At 42.3% G+C, this 24,580-nt stretch overlaps 1 protein-coding gene across 4 annotated transcripts in view; it reads left to right on the top strand.

The window, feature by feature from the left end:
- Nucleotides 1-24,580, top strand: part of FOXP1 (forkhead box P1) — a 594,085-nt gene that overhangs the window by 193,287 nt on the left and 376,218 nt on the right. For all 4 annotated transcript variants that reach the window (XM_047096082.1, XM_047096085.1, XM_047096086.1 and 1 more), the window contains one exon: nt 19,152-19,248. The gene's annotated coding sequence lies outside the window, so the exon portion shown is untranslated. The remainder of the gene's footprint in view (nt 1-19,151; nt 19,249-24,580) is intronic.

The raw sequence follows: 24,580 nt of genomic DNA, 5'->3' as shown, positions 1-24,580 counted from the left end.
CTCATTTTCTTCTGCGAGGCCAACAATCTCTCTCCTCTGCATCCTGGGTCAAAAACCCCAAATCTCAGCCTTACAAACTCACTAGCTTGTAGGAATGGTTAACAGCATTTTATGTGTGTTGTTTTTTGTTTTTTTTTTTAGTGATCTAATCTTGCTTGTAAAGTTTACCACTTCGTATGCCTAGTGTAAAGCCGGTCTTCTATGGTAATGAATTCTCTCCCTTCTCAGGAAATTAAGGATGTTAATGGTTAAGTAAATGCTTAAGTAGTGCTTTTTGATGCAGAGCTAGCTGAAAGCATTTGCAGTGAGGGAGCCACCTGGAGCCCTCTCATCTCCTCCTGTAGCTTTTACCATAATAGTGTCAGCCAGCATGGCCATCTTATAATTAGAGGAGGGACGTCAGGCAGTTTCCCGATGTTGTTATCTTTTACAGTTTTCCCGGTGACATTCGTGACCTGGAGTTACAAACACAATGAAAAATACCCGTCAAGCGTGAAATGAACACTTATTGGTTACTTTGCATGTTTTGATACCCCATGTAAATGTATAAAATCTACTCATCACCAGAATAGTGGTTCCCGATTCCTAGGGTCCCAGAATCCCAGGGTTTGGGAAAATATAATCCTTGATGATTTCAAGATTTAAGTTAGGATGAATTTGGTTGTAACCAACGGCAGCCTCTGGTGAGGTAGGCTTAAACAGTGTCCCTGGCAAGTCCTCAGTAGGTAGACTGGCAGGAGACTTGATCCAGGTTTCTCTCCTGTTTTCCACGGTGTTGGCCTATCAGACTGGCCTTATTTGCACTTGTTAGATGGTTCCTGGCAATGGCTGGGTTATACATCTCCTTGAACATGCCAAGGAGGAGAGAGAAATACAGGGAATCTTTTCTTAAAAATTTCAGAAACATTAATGAACTCTAACTGGAGTGCTTTCCAGCATCTTATACCCTCCCGAGGGCCAGGGAAGTAGAAGATGTTAATTGGCATATCCTAGGTGACATTTTTTTCACCACCGGAACCAAGGTGGAGTCCACCTCACCAGAATAGCATGACCCCCCAACTATCCATTGGGCCCATTTGGGAGCGGTTTGGAGGAAAGGAGGGTGGGTAGACAGTTTCTTTTTTTTTTTTTAATTTTTTTTTTCAACGTTTATTTATTTTTGGGACAGAGAGAGAGACAGAGCATGAACGGGGGAGGGCCAGAGAGAGAGGGAGACACAGAATGGGAAACAGGCTCCAGGCTCTGAGCCATCAGCCCAGAGCCCGACGCGGGGCTCGAACTCACGGACCGCGAGATCGTGACCTGGCTGAAGTCGGACGCTTAACCGACTGCGCCACCCAGGCGCCCCTGGGTAGACAGTTTCAAATGTACATTTCATTGAGCTGTTTTTTAGGTTTCAAAAGGCCTAAAGTTAATTCAGTCGTTGGTATGAGATAAGACTTCTGGGGTTAACCAAACTGTCAAGTGTTTTGGCTTTTGGCCATAAATATGTCAATCTGTGAACTCTGATTGGCAATTTGGTAGATCCTCTGTATTGAATTAATTAATATGTCACAAATAAGTATGAAAACTTAGTGTCTGTGTGGGTGGGAGTGCTTGGAATTTAATAAAAGTAGTTCATCGTGGTTTTAAAAAATCAGGAACCTGTTGTCTCAGCCTTCTGAGTCAATAGCAGATAAAACTCATTGTAATTCACCTAAGAAGTGATGACCAGCTGAAATGTTGTGCAGATGTGGAAAGAAAAAAATGACATTTGGGCGGTTGAAATCACCTTATTTCCAAAGTTAAAAATTCAGCATTTCAAGTCCCTTTTTTTTCTTTTTTACAGATACGGTTTAGTTTTAAGTTTTACCAGCTTGTTTTAAAAACATTAATCATATGGAAAGAAAAAGATGATGAATTTTTAACACTGCCACGATAGTATCTATGACTCAACAACAGAAATTGTTGTTTGTGGAACCACCACAATACAATTGTCTTGGGGAACAAGTTTAGTTGAAAGGCTGCAGGAGAGAGCCATATGCAAGACTAGTGAAAGGCGAATATGGTAATGGGAGATTGTTTTACCAAAAGACATTTTTCCCAAGACTACACTGAAACTGTTGAGGAAACCTTATTGTTAAAGAATAGACACTGTGCGTATTCAAACACTGAAGAGTGTGAGTGTTGTCAGTAGTAATGCGAACTTATTCTGAGATGCAGGAGGTCTCTCATACTCAGTGCACTTTGGCAACATTTCCCTCAAAGTGGAGGAAGGTAAGGGAATCTTAAGTCATACTGGGTACATTATCAGTGCAAAGAGATACTTGCTCTGAAGCATTTGTCCTAGACTCATGCTGAGCCTCTTGGACGTTTGCTCTGGTTTTACCTGACTGACACAGCTTTGGTTGTTTTGGACTCACAGCCGCCCCAGTGGCCAAGCTAGGAAATCTTGGCCAGTGGATAAGGGTCTTGTGGACATAAAATAATAACCCGCTGCTCCCCGTGATGAGGCTGGCCAACCTGATGTTCTTGGGTAGCCTGCCTGACCTTCTGTCCACTAGGGGTCCACCCGTCAGGCTCCTCTGTGACCTTAGAAGACAGATTGTTGTATCTGGATATCTTATTTACGTAGCCTTTAGTTTTGTATCCCAGCCTCCCCTGCCTGCCCCCATCTCCTTGGTTGATTATTTTTCAAACTTTGCCATTCTCGGGTATTCCTCAGGTTTTCCTGCTTTTGATCTACATTCCACGTATCCCTATCCTTTATTCGCTTTTATTTCCCTTGAAGTCCCCTTGCTTGTGAGAATGCCTATTTAAAAAGGAAATTTTACATTATCCCTTAAAAGAAAAAAAAAATAGTATCGGTTACCAGAGCCTGATGGTAACCTAAAATAAATACTACGAAGGCCAGAATGATGGTGTACCCAAGAGTTGGCAAAATGTTTCTCCAAAGGGCCAGTTAGTATATGTATCTGGGTCCACACATCATATGGTTTCTGGTACACCTCACCTCCTGCACTGTAATTCCAAATCAGCAAGAAACAAGACGTAAATAAATGGGCGTGGCTGTGTCCCAGTAAAACTGTGGATGTTCGTGTAATTTTTTCATGTGAAATACTACTCTTTGCTATTTTCTCTGAATCATTTAAAAATATAAAATACGTCCTTATCTCATGGGCCTCATAAAAATCAGGAGCAGGCCAGATTTGTCTGTCGACCATAATTTGCTGAGCCCTGATACAAACTACTCTTGTGTTCTCTTGCCTACTTCTGCCTAAGGTATTGGGCCAGAGAGGTTCTTTGTTAAAAATGTACGTTAGTGTGTATAAGGTGTCACTTTGTCCTTGACATCATGAGAAGGGGTCAAAGGAAATTGGAAAGAGAACTTCCAGGTATGCAGTTTGGTGTGATTTGTTACCATGTCCATAGTACGTAAGATCATTGGAGTGGTTTAAGTCTAGAACTTTGAGAACCTTTGCCTTTGTTGATTTGTTTTACCCACTTCTTTTTTTTTTATAATTTTTTAACTGTTTATTTTTGAGAGAGAGAGAGGCAAGGGGGGGAAACACAGAATCCGAAGCAGGCTACAGGCTCTGAGCTGTCAGCCCAGAGCCTGACGCGGGGCTTGAACCTATGAACCACGAGACCGTGACCTGAAGTGAGATGTCTAACCGACTAAGGCACCCAGGTGCCCATCTACCCACTTCTTCTAATCCTCACACAGATGATATGAAGGTAGAAATACAAAGAGCACACGAATGGAAAGGTGGAGAAGGGGAAAGTTATCAACATAACACCTTGAAATAGCCAAGATCAGTGATGGGAGAGGAAGGGGTGAAAAAATGGCCATTATTGATAAACGAGCAAAAACTGAAAAATCTCCTGAGACCAGAAGTTGACAGAAATTGGAATATTTGGCCAGTCAGGCCATTACCATCTCTCATTTTTTCTGTAGTGTCACAGTGTGTGATACTGTGTATTTCCCATCCCTTACCCTGTGCAAGCTTCTTTGGTATTTGTGTCATATCATTCTCTTCTGGAAGTTTCTAACGTTAGTATTCCTTCTCCGCTGGCAAGAAGAACAAGGGAAGTTCGTGGCCCAGGATAGTGTCTCTTTATCCAACCACTTTCCATCCTTTTGTGGTGATTCACTCTGTGTTCAACCTCCAATACAGGCTTTTTTGGGGGTGTGTGTGTAGGTGGGGGGTTCTTGATTACATTTTATGTACAGTTTGGATAGGAATTCTTGAGTTATTTCTTGACAAAAGTCTTCATCAGAAAACCAGGACCAGTGTGGCTTCATCTTCTAACTTGAAATAGAGATCTGCAGGATGCAAGAATTTCATTGTTAACAATATTTGGTTCTGAGGAAGCGTTTCTATGGAGCATTCATAAGGTAACAATTATTACTATAACCTAAAAAGTAATCAGTCTTCATGTTACCAGCGCAAAAAAAAAATGACTTTTAATTCAAAACAAGTTTCTTAAAACAAAGTTGTTTTTTCAGGTTGCTTTACTTTCCAGTATCAACATGAACCAAGAAATCTTACACCAGGAGTATTAGCTGATATGTTCTAAAGTGTGGTAGTATAGTTGTTAAGTAATTACCCAAGTTGGGGAGAGGGATCTGGCTTCAAATTCTGGCAAAGCTACTTAGTAACTTTGTGACCTTGGGAAAGTTACTTAATCTTTGTAAGCCTTAGTTTTCACATTTGAAGATGGAAGTAAAAAAAAAAAAAAATAACCACCTACCTCACCGTAGTATCCTAGTTTATCAGATGCTTTGGGGTTAAATGGGATTTTGCAAAAATAGTTCTGAGCACAGTGCATGGCATATAAAAAGTAATGTTCCCTTTATGTGGAATTTATTTACCTAATCAAACAAAATATTTCAAATTACTGTCATTTTGCTGGATGCCCAAGACAGAGTTAAATAGAAGGGGACATTTAACTCTGGGAGGCAACAGTGGTATATCACCTTGTCACCTTTCTGCATTTTAGATGTCTCGGTTTAAAATAATTTTCTCTTCTCTAGAAAGAAAGGATGCGTGGTGTTCATATAAGATCAGAATTTGGGGGGCTTTGCATCAGTGCATGTCTTAAAGTTGCTTAAACCCAGGAAACATTGACTCACACGTTTTAACACTTTAACATCAATTCAGTTGCACCTGCTTACCCGTTTGCCATTTTGTTTTGATTCTGCAGTTTTTATTAATTTTAAGAATAAAAAAGAACCTAATTTGCACGTCATTTACTTGTATGTTTCTATCGATAACGGATGAATAAATAGGACACTTATCCTTATCTTTCCTTCTTTCTCTACCAGTCACTTTTTTTCTATTCCTTGCATTAGCTGCTACATCTGGAGAATGTGTGTGACCTGTAGAAGTTATCCTCCAGCCACATGGTTCTTGGATTGGTTCTAGTTGATGAGGGAGGGCCACAGTGCAATGCTATCGGAGGGTCAAGTGGAAAAGGTTAAAAGAAAGTTAAACCGAGAACTCATTTATATGAAGTTGAGTGTTGAAAATGGTGGTACTGTTTTTCTTGGGCCTTCTTTTAGGGGAGAACAGATTCTGAGCGTAATTGAGTATGTAAGCTCAGTGTGTTCATAGGTTCACAATTTCTAGGTTGGTATTTTTACCAAACGGCTAAACCAGAATTTGGAACCAGGTTTGTTTTTCCCCAACTTGGGTGATTACTTACCAACTTGAACTACCATTGTTTTGGAACATAGTAACCAGTGTGCCTGGTCATTTTAAGGCACAAATTTTAAGACACGAGTCACAACTGTTACCTTCTAAGGCAGAAATACTCAAATATTCAAATATTTATGTACTGACATAGTGGGACCAAGAGCCACATTTATCCAGTTCTAAGGAGAACCACTTGTTAGTATAGTCCCTGGCTTTTGGGGATGCAGCCATATTAGTTAGCTGCTCCTGGCCTTAGTTTACTTGTAATCTCTGTGAGGATCCCGTGGTAGTCTCAATGTGAAATAGTTTTGTAACGTTTTGTAATATTACACAGCCCGTCAGATGTTATCCGATGTCATCTTTGAAATAAGTGCTTCATCTCCCGTCCGTTCACCCAGTGAGTAAGAGCACTATGGACTTTTCTTTTATTCTCTGGGTGGTTCACGCAGCATTTGAGAATTGGAAATGTTAGTGTGTACTCAGAGAATCTGGCATGTTCACTGTCCCCGGTTCATGCCCCTCCCTTTCCCCCATCCCTACCACCATCAGATTTAGCATCCTTTCAAACTAGGAGAGTAAAACAAGAAAAAAAGGGCTCGTTTTTAAGAGTTATTACTTTAATATGACCATGTACTATGAGTTCTCTGGCAGCTTTTACAAAATCCTCTTTCCTGTTAGGACCTTCTAGCCTTGTTTTTATCAATAGCTAGTACAAGCGATTTCTCCGTCCTGGACTTTCTAATGACAATATTATTTCCACGTGTGAAATCAGAGTGTTTTAGTTGGAGAAATGATTTAATTTCCTCACCACGTTTCAGTCTAGAATGTCTCCTTGTACTTTTTATTCTTTACTTGGGGATACATCCAAGTTCTCAGATATTAGGACCTAAATTTACTATGATAAGCCGAGAATTTACTGGAAGATGTCTTTTTAGCACTTCTTTCTAGATTTTCATGTCTCCCAAGTTCAGATATGCTATACAAAAATGTGAAAGCAAATCCCAAAACAAGTGTATATGTCACTAAATGACACTGAAATCATATACCATTTTTTGCCCATATCACACTGTTTAGTCTGTCTGCATTCCAGCTGTTTCTTTACTCAGGCCACCTTGTTGTGTCTTCCTCCAAATTTATCTGAGTAGAAGAATTAAGAGGGAAAAAAACACAACAACCCTTGGGATCTCCTCCTTGGAGCAAACTGGGCGCACCCCTGACCGGTTCCCCACTTTTGCTACCCCACCCTACGTAGATATCTGTGAGCTTTGTGCCTTCTCCTCCTCCCCCTCCCCCACGCTGTGACTATATTCAGAGGGAACTGTTTTTCCTCTGATCTGGTCACTGATGGATTCTTTTTCTCTCTTATGGCAGGTCTGGTTTAGTTTTGGGGATATGGTTTAGTTTTAGTTTAGTTCCGGTCTGGTTTAGCCACTCAATGTGGCTAGAATTTTTCAAAAGCAGATTAGCAAGGAGGGAAATCCTGCTTCAAGTGAAGGACCAAGTAGCCTTCTTATTCAACCTGTTAGCCTTTGGTCTGAAGATGACTGGTAGGCATGGGCAGAAACCAGAATAAAAGCATACGAAGCCAACTTTGATACCACTCTCTCTCTGATCAAGGAGTACCAGGGAAGTTACATTAATTTTATTTGCCCTTGGCAAGGAGATGATGGTACTTTCAAGTTGTGGTAATGGAGAACAGCCCCATCACTTGATTGTGCAATCATAACGCTGCAGCGCTTTTTCTCCTTGGCTGTAGTTTTAGGGTTCAGATAGTCCTTGAGCTCATTTTCTGACAGGTTTTACGGAACGAGAACGCTAAGTCAATACTTTCAAAAGAGAGTCTTATCTTAATAGCGTATGTACAAAAATACTTCTGTGTTTTAGTGGAAGTTACTCCGTTATAACCCTTTATGGATGCTCCCTGCTGAGAAAGCGTTCTGGAAATGGATGTCAACCAAGGGAGATTCATTCATTCCATACGTTTTCTAATTTCAAAAAATGTACACCATCAATATTTTTTCTTAATTGAACAGTTTGTTGAACAGACGGGTGCTTTAATTATGGTGGTCTAAATTTACACACATTGCAGTGGTATTTTGCTACATTAATTACCTTACTTGTCAAGAGTAACAGGTAATTACTACATCAACTCACCCTCCTGCAGTACATGGAAACATAACTTTATTTGAACAGATACAATAAACCAGGGTAGAGCCACCCTGCTCCTTAGCTTCCCACAAAGGATGGCTGTTCCCACGTGTTTGTTTCATAATGAGCCAGGTGGAGGTGAGCTCCCCTTTTCTTTGTCCATGCAAGAGGCAAGCCCAGAAACATTCATGGACGCCAAGCGCGTGTGGACTGGAAGGAGCCTTTGAAATAATTGAATGCATCAGACTTCTCCTTATGGGTTTCAGAGAGAGGGAGTGACTTTTCTAAGACCACACAATAAGTGAATTAGTGTCAGAACCAGAATTGGCACCGATTTCACCCCACCAGGCTGCTACAAAGTTTAGCGCATTTTAATGATTTTTTTAAAAATAATTCTAGAAAAATCGTTCGGTATGGTACACTTTGAATATTCATTCACTGCATCTCCCTTGTTTGAACTTCTAACCAATGCTTTGGCTGCGTCAGGAAGAGTATTTATCCTGTGTTCTGTTGAACTGCCAGGTACAACTCCTGTCATTCGATTTCCTCTTTAGTGTACTCATATCAGCTTTTATGACAAGTTGTGTTAAAATTCTACTTTAACATGTTGTTGTTGTTGTTGTTTTTTTTTTTTTTTGTAAAGGCGTGAACGTTTTTGAGCATATAGGATGCCCCTAGCAAAATTATGCAGCGTTCCCTCTTCTGGTTGCCATGGTGTAGAAAGAAAGGATTTTGTTAGCTTTTAGGTGTGGCGTGGAATATACACAATGACATAATAGAGGCGGACTCACTTAAAAGGCTTTGTCCCCTTTTTAGTCAAACACCTGTGACAAAATTACGAACTGTGGTTAACATATACTACTTACAAGTGGTTTTTCAGAGTCATCCAGGGTGGAGGAGCTCAGCTTGCAAAAAAAAAAAAAAAAGTTTACTACTCTGCTGCCCTTGCACCTGCAGCAGGAGTGAGGTGACTTTAAAGAGAAGTTCAAGTCGTCGAGGGTTAGGGATACAACTTGCAGAAATTCTGTGAAATGGCTGGTAGGAGACGGTGGGCGTCTTGAGGTGGTTTGAGCTGTACGAGGATCTCCTATACCCTGCCTCCACCTCATTTCCTGATGCCTGAAATGCCGGCCTAGAGGCTTTATTCCTGTAACTTCAGTCTGTCTTGTGCATTTCGAATCCCTTTGGGCTCTGCAGCTCATTATATCATAGCTGAGAGTTACTGGGTTTTACTTTCTCCTTAGTTTTTTTTTTTTTTTTTTTTCTTTTTGAATGAAGGATAGTATAGGCTAATTTGATTTAGTCATTCAGGCATCCGGCAGAGCTCCCTTGAGTGCCTACTGTGTGACAGTCATTGGTGAGGGATATGGGTACCTAGTGAGAAGGGACACAGAACAGACCCCTGCTTTCCTGGAGTTTCCCTTCAAGTAGAGGGAGGCAGGGGAGGCAAATCGTGAAAGGAAGGAGCCGTATATTTCCACATAATGAAAATACACAAAGGAAATTTTATACAGCTCATACCTTGGGGGAAGGCTGTTTCATTCAGTCAGGAAAAGCATCAGACATAAGATGTAAGGGTTGAGAATGATCTCTGTATATAAAGAGTTGGAGGAAGAACTGTCCACTTACGAGGAATGATGGGACCAAGCCCCAGGGTTGGGAACGAGGGCATGGTATAGGAGAGGAAGACCAGTGTGGCTAGCCGGGGGCTGGTGAGGATGGAGCTGGGCGGGTGTGGGTAGAGAGCAGGAGAGGCCGGAGATGTAATCAGGGTCCTGAGGAGCATGCGTAAGGGCTGAGTCGTCTTCTTAGACTGATGCAAAGCCCTGCAAGTCAGCCATTTCTGAGTCAGATGTCAGAATGAGCCACATGGATGCCCGCTGGAGAACAGATTGCAGAGCTTCAAGTATTTCCTGGGGAATAGACTTCCCTGGGAGAGAGGATGAAGTCCTCGTCCCCTGAGGTTGGTCAAGGAGCCCTGGAAAAGGCCACACTGGAGACAGACTCCACTCCACTGGTCCTGGCCTTTAGTGAATTAGGAACTCTGGGGCTAGAGTCCAGCAGTCCTGTTTTAACAAACCTTCGGGTGATTCAGATGACGACTGGAGCCTTCATCAGGGGTTGGGGAGCCCCTTGGTAAGGGTATTAGTGCCATAAAGGACTTTCCACTTCTCCATACTCACTGTTGACTTTCTCCGGAAGACAGGACCCAGTAAAGAGGTACAGCCAAGTGGTCACCCAGTGCTAAGAAAAACACGTCCCCTTTGACCGTATTCTAGTGCTCTGTCCTCGTTTGTTTCTGGAGCTAAATAATCAATAAAACCCACTTTGTTTTTCTGAGGGCTAACTACGGTATTTATAAAGGAGGAGGTGGCTGGATTTTTAAGAGGTACTGCTGTGGTCTGTGAACTGAGTTGCCTCGTTTCTCTTGTTCCAATTTTCTCAGATCATTTAGAAAAGCAATTTCAGTGTGGATAACCCCTCTCCTTTCTCCCTGTCAGTGGTAGAAAAACAAGTGTTTTGTATTAAGTTACACCGTTGAGACACCTAGCAAAGGGTAATAATATTCTTTTTATTTCTGAATTACTCAATAATATATTTGGCCTTGTTTTTGTTTTGGAAGTCCTCTTTCTCCCAGGTTATGTTTTTAAAATCATTGTAGAAACAGAAGATTATTCTGGGGCCCAGTGTTTGTGCTTGCTCACATCTACTTTGACCAAGAGTTCCGTTCGATTCTCCGATGGAAGATTCTCCTCATCCTCCACCCAGCCTCGGCTACGTGGCTCAGTCCTCCTCCCCTTCAGTATCTTCAGCTTATAGATAATTTATGCTCTGAAGCCTTTTCTGACCTCTTGGGCATAGGGCCCATTTTTTCTTAGGTTATTCCCATGCATTTGTGTTGGTTTCCCAGTAGACTGTGGGCCTCATGAAGGCAGAGATGTTCGTGGTGTCCCTTCCAACCTATGTCAGCTACAGACTCAGGGTTTGGCCCACGGTTGGGTTCTGGAAACCTAGATCTCAAGTGAATGCTTTCTCTCTTCATTGATACTGATCTGTGACTCCATTTATCAGCAACAGAGTTTTGGAAGACATAGTGGTGGGTCTTTTCTAAAAGAAAGATATGCAGAATAATAAGGCATGGTACCACGGATCCGGATGGGGGGAGTGGAGATAAACCCCAAACGAAGTGTTTATTTAAGGTAAATCCTAATGAAAGCTGCTACAAGGTGTAACTGTACTAGACAGGATGTGGGGTGCCTGTAGCTTCTGTGACTAACAGCGCACACATTTTGGAAACTTAACATGATAAAGGTATATGTGGGGCTCTTTTCACATCAGTGTGTGTCTGCTCAGCCTCCCCCATTCTGCACTTGCTACAAGGAATGTGGGGTCCCCGTAGTTTAGGGGGGACAGGAACTGTATTTGTCATGCTTGTAAGTGATGCGCCTTGTTTCTACTCACATCTGAGTGACCAGGAATCAGTCATGTGGCCTCAACCTAAATGCCAGGGAAATTGGGCAATGTAATCCGCCTGTGTCCCCAGGAAGAAGAAAATGAAATGGAATTAGTTATCATGTGATAGTCCCAAACAACATGTTACTTTGGTTTTAGCCACTGGGCTTTGATCAAAAAGAAGCATAGCACCTTCTGTTTTTGTAGCCTGCTCATCAATAAATACCCTTGTTCTCCCAGAGATCAGGAAGAGTGATAGCCCTCAGAGGCATGTCACGAGGAGAATATCTTTCATTTAAATCCCAACCAAGAGCCCATCATCCTCTGGGATTGGGCAGGGAGATTTGTTGATGAGCCAAGGCCGTAGCATGCTTTCCCTGCGCCATCCAATGAAATATTCTATCCCAAGTGGTAAATCAGTCTGACGATACACAGATTGGCTTTTGAATAACAGGCCCCGTTTATGCTCTGCAAGTGGCTTTTTCTGTTCTCCTACTGGAGGTGACAGGTTTGGAGAAAAGAGTTCACCCGTGGTGAGGACCACCTGAGCCCTCCCCACTTGCCATTGGTATTGACTGGCAGAGCACCTATGCACCGAGAGTTAGGTTTTAAGGAGAAAACTAAAGTTGCTTTTGAAGACTTTGATTTTGTGTGTGTGTACTGATCTCAGTTTATTTTTGCCCAGAAGGTGATAGGGGAAATTTTTCATGATACGTTGAGTGATGAAAATATGTACTTAAGTATTTACTTTGTGATGCCCTATTTTTTTAAGTAAAGATATATTTCTTCTCGTATTGTCTTGCTGACCATGGTGGTTCTCAGGAAAGAAACTGAAATCTTTATAGTCATCTGTATCCCTTCTTGCTCTCCTTCCAACTCAGGGAGAAGCTCGGCTGGGCCAGTGGAGAGGTCTTCAGCAGCCAGATTATGAGGGCATTATAAAGGTCAAGGGAAGGGTTTTGATCTTTACTCTCAGAGTACTGGGGAGACAGTGAAAGTATGCAAGCAGGGAGTTTGTGCAGGGTGGATATGCTTGCGTGTGTGTGTGCGTGTGTGTATCTTCCTGTCTGAGAGATAGATGGATGGAGAGAGAGAAAACAGTAAAGGATGATCCCACTTGCTGTGTGTTTTTTGGCTGTTGGGAGAAGAGCCTCCACAGGAGAGTGAGTGTGAACACAGCACGGTGCCCTTCTCCCCGCTGACGTGAGGGAGAGGTCTCCCTTTTTCTGCCCAGAAGTTACTTGTCAATCAGGAGCCTACCGTCCCAGCTGCCAAGCAGGCAGTGCATTTGGGGTAAATATTTATGAAATGCCAGGCTTGGTGATCAAGATGTATTTTGCATTTAATGAGCAAATGACTCGGAATTGTTTTAAGTTATTAAAAGACAAGTTGTCGTGTGTCATCATGGCAAAAGGAGAGGGGAGAAAGTGTCATTATGTAGCAGGCAGTTTACTGACAGCTGTGATCCACAAGCAGTCAACTTCTTTAAACAAAATTATTTACATATTTTTAAGGGCTCAAGTATAAAAATTTAATTTACTCGTGTAATCCCATCGGAAGGGCTTAAGTAAGACCATTCAGTTGATTCAAGGAATCTGAATTGAGTGCGTAAGGGGCTATAAACCCTATGTTTGGGACATGAGAGATAACACAAATCTCTGCTCTCAAGATACTTCTGGTCTGAAAAAAAGCCAATCAGAAGCCACTGATAAATGAGTATAAATGTAAAACAGATGTTTCTTTTTGAAGTTCAGAGAACTTTTTCAGATTCGTTTATAACCGATATTTTCGGTATTGCTTGTTTTTGAATACCAAACATACAAAAATTCTGAAGAAAAAATCTCACCTAGTCCCATTTCCTCCAGGGCACAACTGTTAGTTTTACTGTTTTTTCTTGTTTCGTTATTGACACCTACTTTTATATAGTTGGTACAGTTTTTCTATCTTGCTTGTTTCATATCACATTACAGCAAGCGTTTGCACATATTTCCCTGTTTCCACTATCATTTTTAGTGACTCTAAAATGTTCTTTGTCAGACTGGTCTATCATTTATTGGCTTTGTTCTGTTGTTACTGACATTTTAGGTAAAACAGATTCATAAAATTTGTCCATTTATGTCTAAAGCCACCTTGCACACTTCAGTCTTACAATAAAACATTAATGGGGAACCGAGATTTTTAAAAAAAGCGTGTCTCTGTGAGTGTCTCTGAACTCTGTCATCCAAAAAAACCCCAAAAAACAAACAAACAAACAAAAAAAAACAAAAACAAAGGCTGAACTAAAACCTTGTTACAACCTTACATTCTTAAGAGAATAATAAGGCAATACATTTGATACATTATCTCTGTTTTTTGTTTTTTGTTTTTTGTTTTTGTTTTTTATCATTGGACACGTAGCTCCTATTCTGAAACTGGTTAACAAGGTACATCCTGTAAAACCAGGAAAAGTGTTCGATTCTAATTTGGGAAGACTTCGTGCCTAATTTGGAAACTTTAGAGGTGTCATTTCTTGCTCCTAGCACTCATTCCCCTAGTGACCTTTTCAGTCTACATATTATTTATTTTGCTTTCTTTTGCTATTGTTAAGAAGTCCTTAATATAAGGTCACTCTAAGGTGGCTGTTTGTTGTCTGCATTACCTTAATGCAGAGACTTGACTGAGCCGGTTGGGCGGAACCGTCAGCTTTTTCTTCTTGTCACAGAAGTACTTGGATTTTGTTTAAAAGGCATGGGATGCCTGTAAGAGCCTTGTACGGGCAGTGAGCCCTTTGACAGGTGTACGACTTAGAGGGAAGAATGAACCGCAGGGTTAGAACTCACATGGAGACTGAGCACGGCCATCCACCTATCCCTTGAAACTTGGGCAAAGGAAGGCGATCAGATGCCGTGGGTGAAAATGCTAACCAAAGACTATTTCCCATTATTTTATGTAGGAGAAATCATAATGTTAGGTGTCGGTATGTAAACTCCCTCCCCCACCAATCAATTTTCTAAAACAGGAGATGGCAGAATACAGCTCTCAGGACCAGTACCTGTTTTTGCAAATACAGTTTTATCAGAACACAATACCTATTTGTGTTACTTACTGTGGTTACTTTCTTATTACAAGGACTTTGTTGAGTAGCTGCAATAGAGAACTTCTAGCAACTTAGTCTAAAGTATTCACGCTCTGGCCCTTTACAGAAAAAGTTTGTCAATCCTTATTCTAAAATATGACGAAAGCATAGCAAATGCCATATCTATCTATCTATCTATCTATCTATCTATCTATCTGTCTATTTATCTCTACTATCACATTAAAAATATAAAAATATGTAAAACATTGATTACTAAACAATGTGATCTCAGCATAACAGTATGTACATATGTTTTAAATATGGCTTTTTCTTTTCACCAAGAACATCTGAGACGCATCCCCTTTGTTGCTCCCTTTTCAAAACCTCTACAGAAGTTTCTGACATAATACCGATGATATTGTAACTTGACACTTCCCCTCACACATTTCATTAAAAATGTTCTATTTAATTTTGGAGAATGTCATAGAACTTTTTCTTTTATAAGCAAGAGCTAAAAATGTTTGCTTTAGAAATAAGTATTTTCCATAAAATTTAGATATTAAAAGGCAAGAGGCATTCAATTAGGAAAATGTCAACTGGGTATACATTTGCACTGTTTGCTTGTATTTCACTTCTTAGAGGCTTGGTATTCGCATCTATAAAATGGGATCAGACCTCCTGACAGGGCTGTGAGGTTAAGAAGGAAAGCTACGTACACCTGATGCATTTTCTATTCATAGCTTAATTAGAGGAGCAAATAATCACAGCAAAAGTTTGGCATTTTTCCAGATTTACCATGCTTCTGTTTAGGTTTAGTGGCCTGGAGATTCAAGTATGATTTGGGAGCCAGGGAGAAATTAGAAAGCTCTATTTATTCAGGTTAAGAGATGCCGGTAGTTATAACAAACATTCCTGAATCTCAGAGCCTTAACTTGGTGCAGTTTTATTTCTTAAGCAGCTCAGGCTGGTGCTGGCTGGTGAGGGACAGGGGTGGTGGCTCTCGATTGTGTTTCTGGGCCCTTGGCAAATTCCATCCACTGACCCCACCATCTGCAGGAACTGGGAGTTCTCCACTGGAGCTCTGGGTGCACAGTTAAGGGAGGAGGGAGGACATGAGTGATGTTCAGGAAACTTCAGGGTCAGAATGAAAGTAACATACCCACTTTGATCTGTTTCACCAGAACTTAGTCACAAGGCCCCACCTAACAGCAAAGGAAGCTGGGAAATACATCCCTCCTCTGCATCCAGGAAGAAGAAATGAATTGATTGGCATCTAGCTGGTCTGTGCCACACACTGGCCATACCTTTTTTAGGTTATTATGGAGGATGAATACTTACCATATTTAAACTGCACAGATACCAATAATCTGAGAATCTGTTAACAGGTCAGGTACCCCTGGAAATAGCATCATTTGGAGACAGTAGTGCCCATGAGAGAGTGAATCTGTATACTGGTTTAAAAACATGTTTAAAACTTAGCCTGGAATCTGAATCTGCTTCTCACATGTTAGGTGCGATTTATGTATTTTGACTTTTTAAAATCACAGATCTATTGTAAGTTTAGAAATATGTACTTCTTCAAATTTTACACTCAATGACATTTTCATTCCCAAAGAGATCTATGTGGACTCCTACTTATTTTGCTGTTCTATAAAATCAGAAGTCATACATAGTATTGAGTAGAATTCCTTATCAAGATGCCAGAGAGAACATTTGTTGAAATACTACCACTGTTACTTAATTCAAAGTGTACGTCTTCCAATGAGCCACATCAGGAGTGTTTTCAGTTTTTCAATACCTCTAGTAGATAGAAGCATACCTTTTTTTAAAGTTACTCGTTTTAAATTATGATTGTATGAATATTTCAGGAATATAATAACCATGAAATGAAGGACAACATTTATCATACCCAAGTAGAAATTTAATGTAAAGTAGAAAGAACTTGATTGCAGGGTTTAGTAGCCTAGAAATAGGATGTATAAGAGGATGTTGAAGAACACTTCTGAAAAAACCCTCAGTAGGTACAGTTTCCCAATAGATTTAAAACAAACAAACAAACAAACAAACAAACAAAAAAACGAGGGTTGCATTTAGTGATGTTTGTAAAGATCACATTTGAGGTAGTTTCGCCAAAGATCAAACCTTTCTAATGTTGAAAAAGCACATATAAGCTAATAAACTTTTTGGTCATTCCATGGAAAAACAACTTCCAAAAAAAATGTATTCAGTGTCATAAATTTAGTGAAATTTATTTCAGATCGAAGTTGCTCTTGACCATATTGCAATCCAGTGGCTTCGGTCAAAAGTCAAGATTGTACCTGGACGTATGTGGTTAAAAATACTCCTTTTAGCTTCCCTGGTACTCCTGGCCTTTCCTAGTACCTGTCACTTTGTCGTTGGCGACATTTGAGGCAGAAAACAACTCGAGTCGACAAGGATAGTTTTCTAGTCAGCTATTCCTTTTTCTCCAGTGCTTCTTTGTTGTATTGGAGTTCACATTTACTATTCATGAAACCCATTTTATCAGTGACCATATCAGACAAATGGAAGCTAAGCGCTGGTTAGTATGTTGAAAATAAACACGAGGGTTCTCATTAATGTCCCTGTCTGAATAATTAGTTGAGCATCGTGTACTGAGCAGCAGCGAAGGCGAGCTGCTTCTCACTGGAGCGACAGGCTGACAGCCACGTCTTGGAGTGTGGTCATTAGTGTGCCCCACCATCTATGTCATGTTACTGTGTCAAATTAGTTAGTGTCCCCTTAGGAGAGAAGCCGGACCCACAAATTATCCGCCTCCATCCCTGGAAACGGTGTTTGCGAAACCTGCGATCGAGTGTGAGCAAATTATTAACACGGCTCATAAATTAACTAGTTTACAGGCTTATAACATTTTACAAGTAGATAATAAAGGGTAGAAAAGTTTTCCAGTTGCTTTGCCCTGATGTTAGGGCTGTGATCTGCCGACTTTTCCTTGAGGAGCCCACGGCTGATAGGTTTTTTTAAAAAGGGGAGCAAACACATGGAGTGTCAGAACAAATGTTTGGGAAATGTAGGCTTTAAAAGGAAGCAAGTGTAAACCCCCTGAAAACAATGTAATTAACTTCGTTATCTCATTGCTCTGATAAGTCGATGACAATGGCCCTCTTTCTTGTGGTGGCAGTTGCTCATTAATGAGTTCACCAATTAAGTTTGAACGATTACAGCCTTTGCCAACTGAAATCATCTTTAAAAATATTTTTGATGCGTTCTTACCCTGCACTTAAGCTGCCTCGTTGAAGAGCGAGGTTGCTAACGCAGCACGTTCAATTCATCGAAGAAGGAAGATGCTTAAGCCGTGATACATTTGGCAAACGGTTTACACTCACGTAGGCAGTGCATACCTAGGACACGTCACGTGGACCCATCTGGCCTGAGTTCATCTCTTACCAAGAAGAGGCGCTCACTGAGAACACCAGCCCTTAACCCTCTTCCGAGCTCTGGTAGACAGACAGCCCACATAGTTTCCGGAGCTACGACGTGACTATTCAAATCACGAGAACTTCATACACCTCCTTTTCAGTTTCAACTTCTCTGATGAGACTTAGAAGACGTGTCGCTCGTGGATTTTTGTCTGAGTTGGCTGTTGGGAGAGAACGGCACACGTGCACGCGGCGGATCTCAGGCTTTCTACTCATTTTGGAGTTCCGGTTCCCCGTGTTACGGTGGCTCCTGTCACCTTGAGGGCTGCATAGGTGGCATTATCGTCCCCAGGATCTCTGCAGAAAAGGCCTGGCGTGCAAAACCTTGCTACCGGCTGCTATTCATAAAATCTCTCTGAAACTGCTTGAGGATGAGTTGACTTATCTGTCAGCAATTTCAGCTTACTTGGAATTGGACTCGGTCAATGTTCTACTAATAACTTCATCAAGCCGTGAAAGCTCATAGCCTCCACCCGTGTGCACATACACAGGCTGGCTGTTGCCATGAGGAGGCGGTGTCACGGCCTCCCTGTTGTGCATTTGAAATGTAGTTGGAAAAAGCGCCGTGAGCTGCGGCAAGTAAGGTCTGGTGTTTGGCTGCCAGGCGAGATAGCTTGTCCTTTTTTTTTTTTTTCCTAAACAGGGTGCTTGTGTGCATGTGTGCCCACATATATTTATTTCCACTTGTCGTTTCTGCTTAGATGCATTGGGAGAGACTGAAAGACTCAAACCCAAGGCAGAATCCACATTTGGACTCAGGGATCCACCTGGCCCTTATTTCTCAGGATAGGTTAACGCGCTCGTTATGAGAATTTATCCTAAACGATAAAAGAGGACGGGCGTTAAAGGAACCCTTCTTTGTAAGTAAATGTCAGTGCCTTCACAGGTGACAGTTTCCCCAGCTGCATACCATTTTGCTTCCTTCTCCTGTGTTCTCTGATACTGAATTCAGCGTATGAGCAAATGAAACGCCGATTCTGTAAGGGGAGAGGTAAAATAGACGCTTAGATACGTGATCGCATATTGGATGTTAAAGTTGCGTGTCCTCAAGGAATACCCGAGGCTCCTGTGAATGCCTTGCTTTTGAAGCATCACAATCGGGGCACCTGGGTGGCTCAGTAGGTTCCGCGTCAGATTTCAGCTCAGGTCATGACCTCACTGTTCGTGAGTTCAAGCCCCGCGTAGGTCTCTGTGCTGACAGCTCGGAGCCTGGAGCCTGCTTCGGATTCTGTGTCTCCCTCTCTCTCTGCCCCTCCCCCGCTCATGCTCTGTCTCTCCCTCCCTCTCTCAAAAATAAATACACATTAAAAAAAAATTGGGACTCTTCAGTTAAACCTCTCCTCTTCTCTCTGCTTTCAGTGTCCCTCCGTGTGTTGCAGTCCTGTGGCATTATGCCTGCCTCCAACCAGTGACCCCCCCAGCTTTTTATGGCTGTGAGACTCGTTAGAAGCTCAGGGTAAGTGGCAAACATTACTACTGTTGCATCCCGCTTAAGAATTGGGGTCCATCTTTGCAGGCGGCCCCGTAGAACATGTGGTAATTTCTCAGAAGGTAATGGGATGAGTCATTATTAAGCCAGAATTCTACAGCCAGCAATAATAAGTTTGTTGTCCTCCAGGCTAGCTTTCTGGCTTACAAGAGTAGGATCTGTAACCTGGATCATATTCGTGGAAAGGTGATCGGATACAGGGAGCGCAGATTTTGTCTCTAAAACAGCCAGATGATAAGCATTGGCAGCCTCGTGGGCCACGCAGTCGCTGTTGCAACTTTGTGGTCAACTCTCCCGATGTGCCATCCCAATCATCCATGCACAGTATGTAAACAAATGGGTTTGACTGGTTCAGTGAAACTGTTTCCAGAAACAGCCACTGGGCCATATTTGGCCCAAAGGCCGTAGTTTGCTGACCCCTCACCTGAGCATCAAAAAAGGTAAAGAAGATACCTCCCTGGGTAGCGGTTCGTCTGATCTCGAGCAAACCATTTATCAAGAAGAAACGAGAATAATAATAATAAAAAAAATACCTGCCCTTCCTACCACACAGGGTGTAGTTTTAAGGATGAAACAAGATATAATGTATATGAAAGCACTTTGAAAATTTCGAAACTCCTTACAAGTATAATGGATGGCTCTCTACAGTCATTCTGGTTCACGTAGTGGAGTCTGCCTTCTTCACCCTTTTAATCATATTGGGCTTTCATGAGCTAAATGAGTGTGGGGGAAAGCTCTTTTATTTTCTAAGTAATGTGGTTTTTCTGTACGTTCCTTCCCCTCTGCAGTTGATGGACAAGCTGTTGAAATGTCTCTTGAGTATCAAATATGAATGAAGGGATCTATGGGTAGATTATGGCAGGCTAAAGATCAAATGCCAATGAACAACGATTAAATTTCTTTTAATCATCAGATTCTGAAAGTGGCTTAAGATCTTCCACCTTTAATAAGGTCCTTAATAAACAATAATGCTTTGGATGTCTCCAGCTATGTTTGAATTTCACAAGTGTTGCATGTCACAACATAGAGACTGGTTCGGCAAATACGCTTCCTGGACTCGTGGTTGTAATTAAGAGGGAAAGTCATACTTAAACAGCTTGGTGAATCACAATTCCAATTCATGAATTTTCTCATTTTTTTCCTGAGAGGAAAAACGGGATCGTCTTCAGACATGTTTTCATATCATCATATCATTTAAGAATTGTTTTCTAGTAGCAGAGATGCATCTAAGTTTAAAAACCTTATTGCATATTCCATCTGATAAAAGGTATCTGGAGGAGAGCAGTTAGTGCTGTCTTTCTGCTCTGCCTGCCTGTTCAAGGGTTGTTTTGTTTTCAAGCTCACACGATGGCTGCTGGCTTTCCAGCCATTGCCTCTACATCCTGAAGAGAGGCAGAAATGCAAGGAATGAAAAAATTAGCCTCTCCGCTGAATCAGGCCTCTTTACACAATTTTCCATGAAGTCTTAATGACTTCCACTTCAGCCTTTTAACAACCCCTAACATTAAGGACATAAGGGAAGTGTATCCTTAGACTTGAGAAATTTGATGTCCAGATAAATTCCCTGTTCTCCTAGTAAGGAAGAAAAAGGTCATTGCTTACTGAACCACAATTGTAATTACTTCTACAAACCCACAATGTGAATTTTTCTTACAGGTTTAATTTTTGTTTCTTTTCGGTGAATGTCTTCTGTCATCCATTGACTTGTGTGTGTGATCTCTAATTTGAATTTTACATGTTCGAATTTAAGCTTATTTGATTCTCACTGGAGATACATACCCCAGTAAATATTTTAGGGCCATAATATTCTTACTGAAAGTGCCGTGGCAAATCTGAGAAATGGATTTCTTTCCCAAGAGAGCTATCAACCAAAATTTAAACTCAAGAATTTTGTAATGAATTTTGTGTCCTTTGGATATAAGCTTCTGTCAAAGCTTGAGTACAAGCCTGAGGTGCTAGTGACATAGAAGCTTACATTCCAGTTCTCGTCATGCCATTGTCTGCAGGGGATGTTGCTGATGGCTGTACTGTCCCTCAAAGAAGGGACAGTGCTGTCCACTCTGTATCTCTGTGATTTGCTGGCCCCCCCCCATCTCTACTGAATACTTACCTAGGATAATGGGGAAGACAAGTAAGTCACCCCTGTCCAATTTTTCTAATTCAGATTGGCCTGTATGTTACTCGTATGAAAAGTTGTATCCCTGGGGCACCTTGGTGGCTCAATCGGTTCAGCATCCGACTGCGGCTCAGGTTATGATCTCACGGTTCCTGAGTTCGAGCCCCACGTCGGGCTCTCTGCTGACAGCTCAGAGCCTGGAGCCTGCTTCGGATTCTGTGTCTCCCTCTCTCTCTGCTCCTCCCCTGCTCACACTCTGTCTCTCTCTCTCAAAAATAAATAAAGATTTCAAAAACTTGTAGACAAGTTGTATCTCCTAGAATAAGTAGAATGAGACTTTCTCATACTTCATTCTGTAGTCTCTGCCTGGACCAGCCTGTGACAGATTCTCCTGAATCACGGTGGTTGATGCATTCACAAACATTATTGAATGCCGTTTACGGACGTAGGAGAGTAGTGTGGTGGTCTGCTTTCAAGTTTAGATCAGCCTAGAACCGAATGTCACCTTTTGCGTTTACTGAGTGACTGAACGACGTTGAGCGAGTTACTTAACATCTCTGCGCCCCCGCCTCCTCATCTGGGAGTTGGGGATAAAACCGGGAACGAGCTTCCTGTGAAAATCTAGTGAGGTGATGCTTCTACAGAGCTGAGCACAGATCCTGATGGGTCATAAATGCCAGCATTGTGCTACACAGCCCAGGTGATGTGGTAGAAATCCTGATCTTTGAACAGTTTTTACTGTTGTGTGCCTGGTTCATTGGTCATCGTCTTACTTGTGGACAGTATGTGTTTCACAATCCATTGCTTCTAACCCAGTTTTCTCTTACAAGTTTAAGTCGAGCCTTGGGAGGCGGCTTTGATGCCTGTCTTCAAGGGCCCTGCAGCCATGCATGCTGTTGGACCGGCCTGCTAACAGAACTTAGATCTCTGGGTCCCTTTTTGACGATTTCCCCTGAGAGGCGTGCAATTCTTTTTCTATTCCGTTTTTTACTTACTCAGACGGTGGGCCTGCCTAGCAAGCAGAATTCGCTAACTGCTTTCAAGTTGGTATTGCTGATGATAATCTGAAACTCTGTAGGGTTTCACTCATGCAGGCTGATCCTACACGATGCCGATCTTGCCCTGTTTCATCCCGGGCCCTGCCTCCATGCTGAGTCTGCAGGGCAGGCCCTGGTCCCCCACAGATCTTCTTGGGAACAGCCCTCAAAGAACAGTGTCAGCTCCTTACCAAAGCTGCTGCATGAGTGCGTCACGGATTGCAGCTGTGTCCATGGATGGCCCCATTGGCAGTGTGTCCCAGAGATTGAGAATTGGTGGTACCTAGTTGATGGTGGCTGTTTTTTCTTTCTTTAATGTCTTATATATTTTTGAGAGAGAGAGAGAGACCGTGTGTGAGTGGGGGAGAGGCAGAGAGAGAGAGGGAGACACGGAATCTGAAACAGGCTCCAGGCTCTGAGCTGTCAGCACAGAGCCCGGCATGGGGCTCGAACCCGTGAACTATGAGATCATGACCCGAGCCGAAGTCGGACGCTTAACCGACCGAGCCACCCCGGTGTCTCAGTGACGGCTGTTTGTTGAGCAGCACTTGATGTTCTGGAAATAGTGGCTCGAAGATGTTCCCTGTTCAAGAGACTCTTGACACCCTTGAGCTTTTGCTGTATGGTCTCAAATATTTCATTTAGGCACCATTGCCGTGGTCAGATGCCCTCAAATCTCCGTTGCCTCTGTGCTGTGGTATTCTCTACCTGGAACACTCCCTGTGTTTCACACGCTCACTCTCTCATTCCTTATTGCCCAGTTCACACGTCAGCTTCTTGGAGAGGTCTGCCCGGAACACTCAATTAAAGATTTCCCTCCTGCCCCTTCTTCCTGTCCTCGCTCCAAGCCTCTTGTGTTTTCTGCATCTACCTGTTTGCCAGGTGATGTGCTCAGGACAGGTCTGCCCGACTCAGCACGTCTCTTTGGCTGCTGACAGTATCCAGCGTATAGTAGACATGCTCGCAGTTAGCAGTTGTTGAAATAGAGCCCATTTGGGGATTTCCCTGTGAATTTCTGTATTTTCATGATACCTAAGAGGACCGCATCTGGGTGAGAGAGGAAGAGAAGAAATAAAACCACACACATCACCTTTATTGTAGGAATAGAATACTGCCCTTGGGTTTTCTCTGGAAGGTTTCCACTCTCTACGAAACAAGTCGTTGATCCTCCGTGTGTCCCATGCAGAAAGGGTTATACATCATCTTCCCTGTGAAGACAGAATCATTTGCCATTTGGGCCTAAAGCGTATTGTGGGTGGTACAGGTTAATTAAGGACATTGGATTCCAAGATCAAATCCCAGCACCCTGGTTCACTGGCTCTTTGCCCTTGAACAAATTACTTTCTCTTCCTCTTTCTGGCCTCTCACTTATCTGACCCGGGGTAATAGCATTACCTACTTCCTAGTAATATTGCAAGGATTAAATGAGATGATACCTGTACAGTGCTTTGCACAGAGTCTGGAACAGTAATGATGCTGTTGGTGTAGAAAGAACAGCAAAGGGTTTTGGGAGGTACAGTGACAAACTCAGATTGCACTTTCTTGCGGTATTAAAAAAAATTGGTAAAGATGGTGAAGAGCCTCGATTCCCTATTAATTTGCTCATGTTCTATGCACTGAATTGACTTTAAAACCAAAAGGACAAAATGAGCTTAAGAGGGATGATCTGTTTTCTATAGGCTGTTGACACGTTGACTTTTGGATGGTTGTGGCAAGTTTCAGGTAATTCAAGTTATAAACCTCAAATGCTGAGAAGGATCAGGTTTGGAGCCTGACCTACATCCACAAAACCTTAGAAATTTGGAGTCATGGGGCGCCTGGCTGGCTCAGTCAGTGGGGCATGCAACTCCAGATCTCGGGGTCGTGAATTCAAGTCCCACAGTGGGCGTGGAGCCTAGTTAAAAAAGAAAAAGAAATTAAAGGGGCACCTGGGTGGCTCAGTCAGTTGGCGTGTGACTTCAGCTCAGGTCATGATCTCCTGGTCTGTGAGTTTGGGCCCGTCGTCAGGCTCTGGGCTGGCAGCTCAGAGCCTGGAGCCTGCTTGAGATTCTGTGTCTCCCTCTCCCCGCCCCTCCCCCTCTCACGCCTCTGTCTCTCTCTCTGTCTCTTTCTCTCAAGAGTAAATAAACATTAAAAAGAGAAAAAG

This window comes from Lynx rufus, unplaced genomic scaffold (genome assembly GCF_022079265.1).
Source record: "Lynx rufus isolate CCGP_SWC_20201006 ecotype Redwood Valley unplaced genomic scaffold, mLynRuf1.p SCAF_4, whole genome shotgun sequence".
NCBI lineage: Eukaryota > Metazoa > Chordata > Mammalia > Carnivora > Felidae > Lynx > Lynx rufus.
This window is presented reverse-complemented; position numbering and strand designations above follow the sequence as displayed.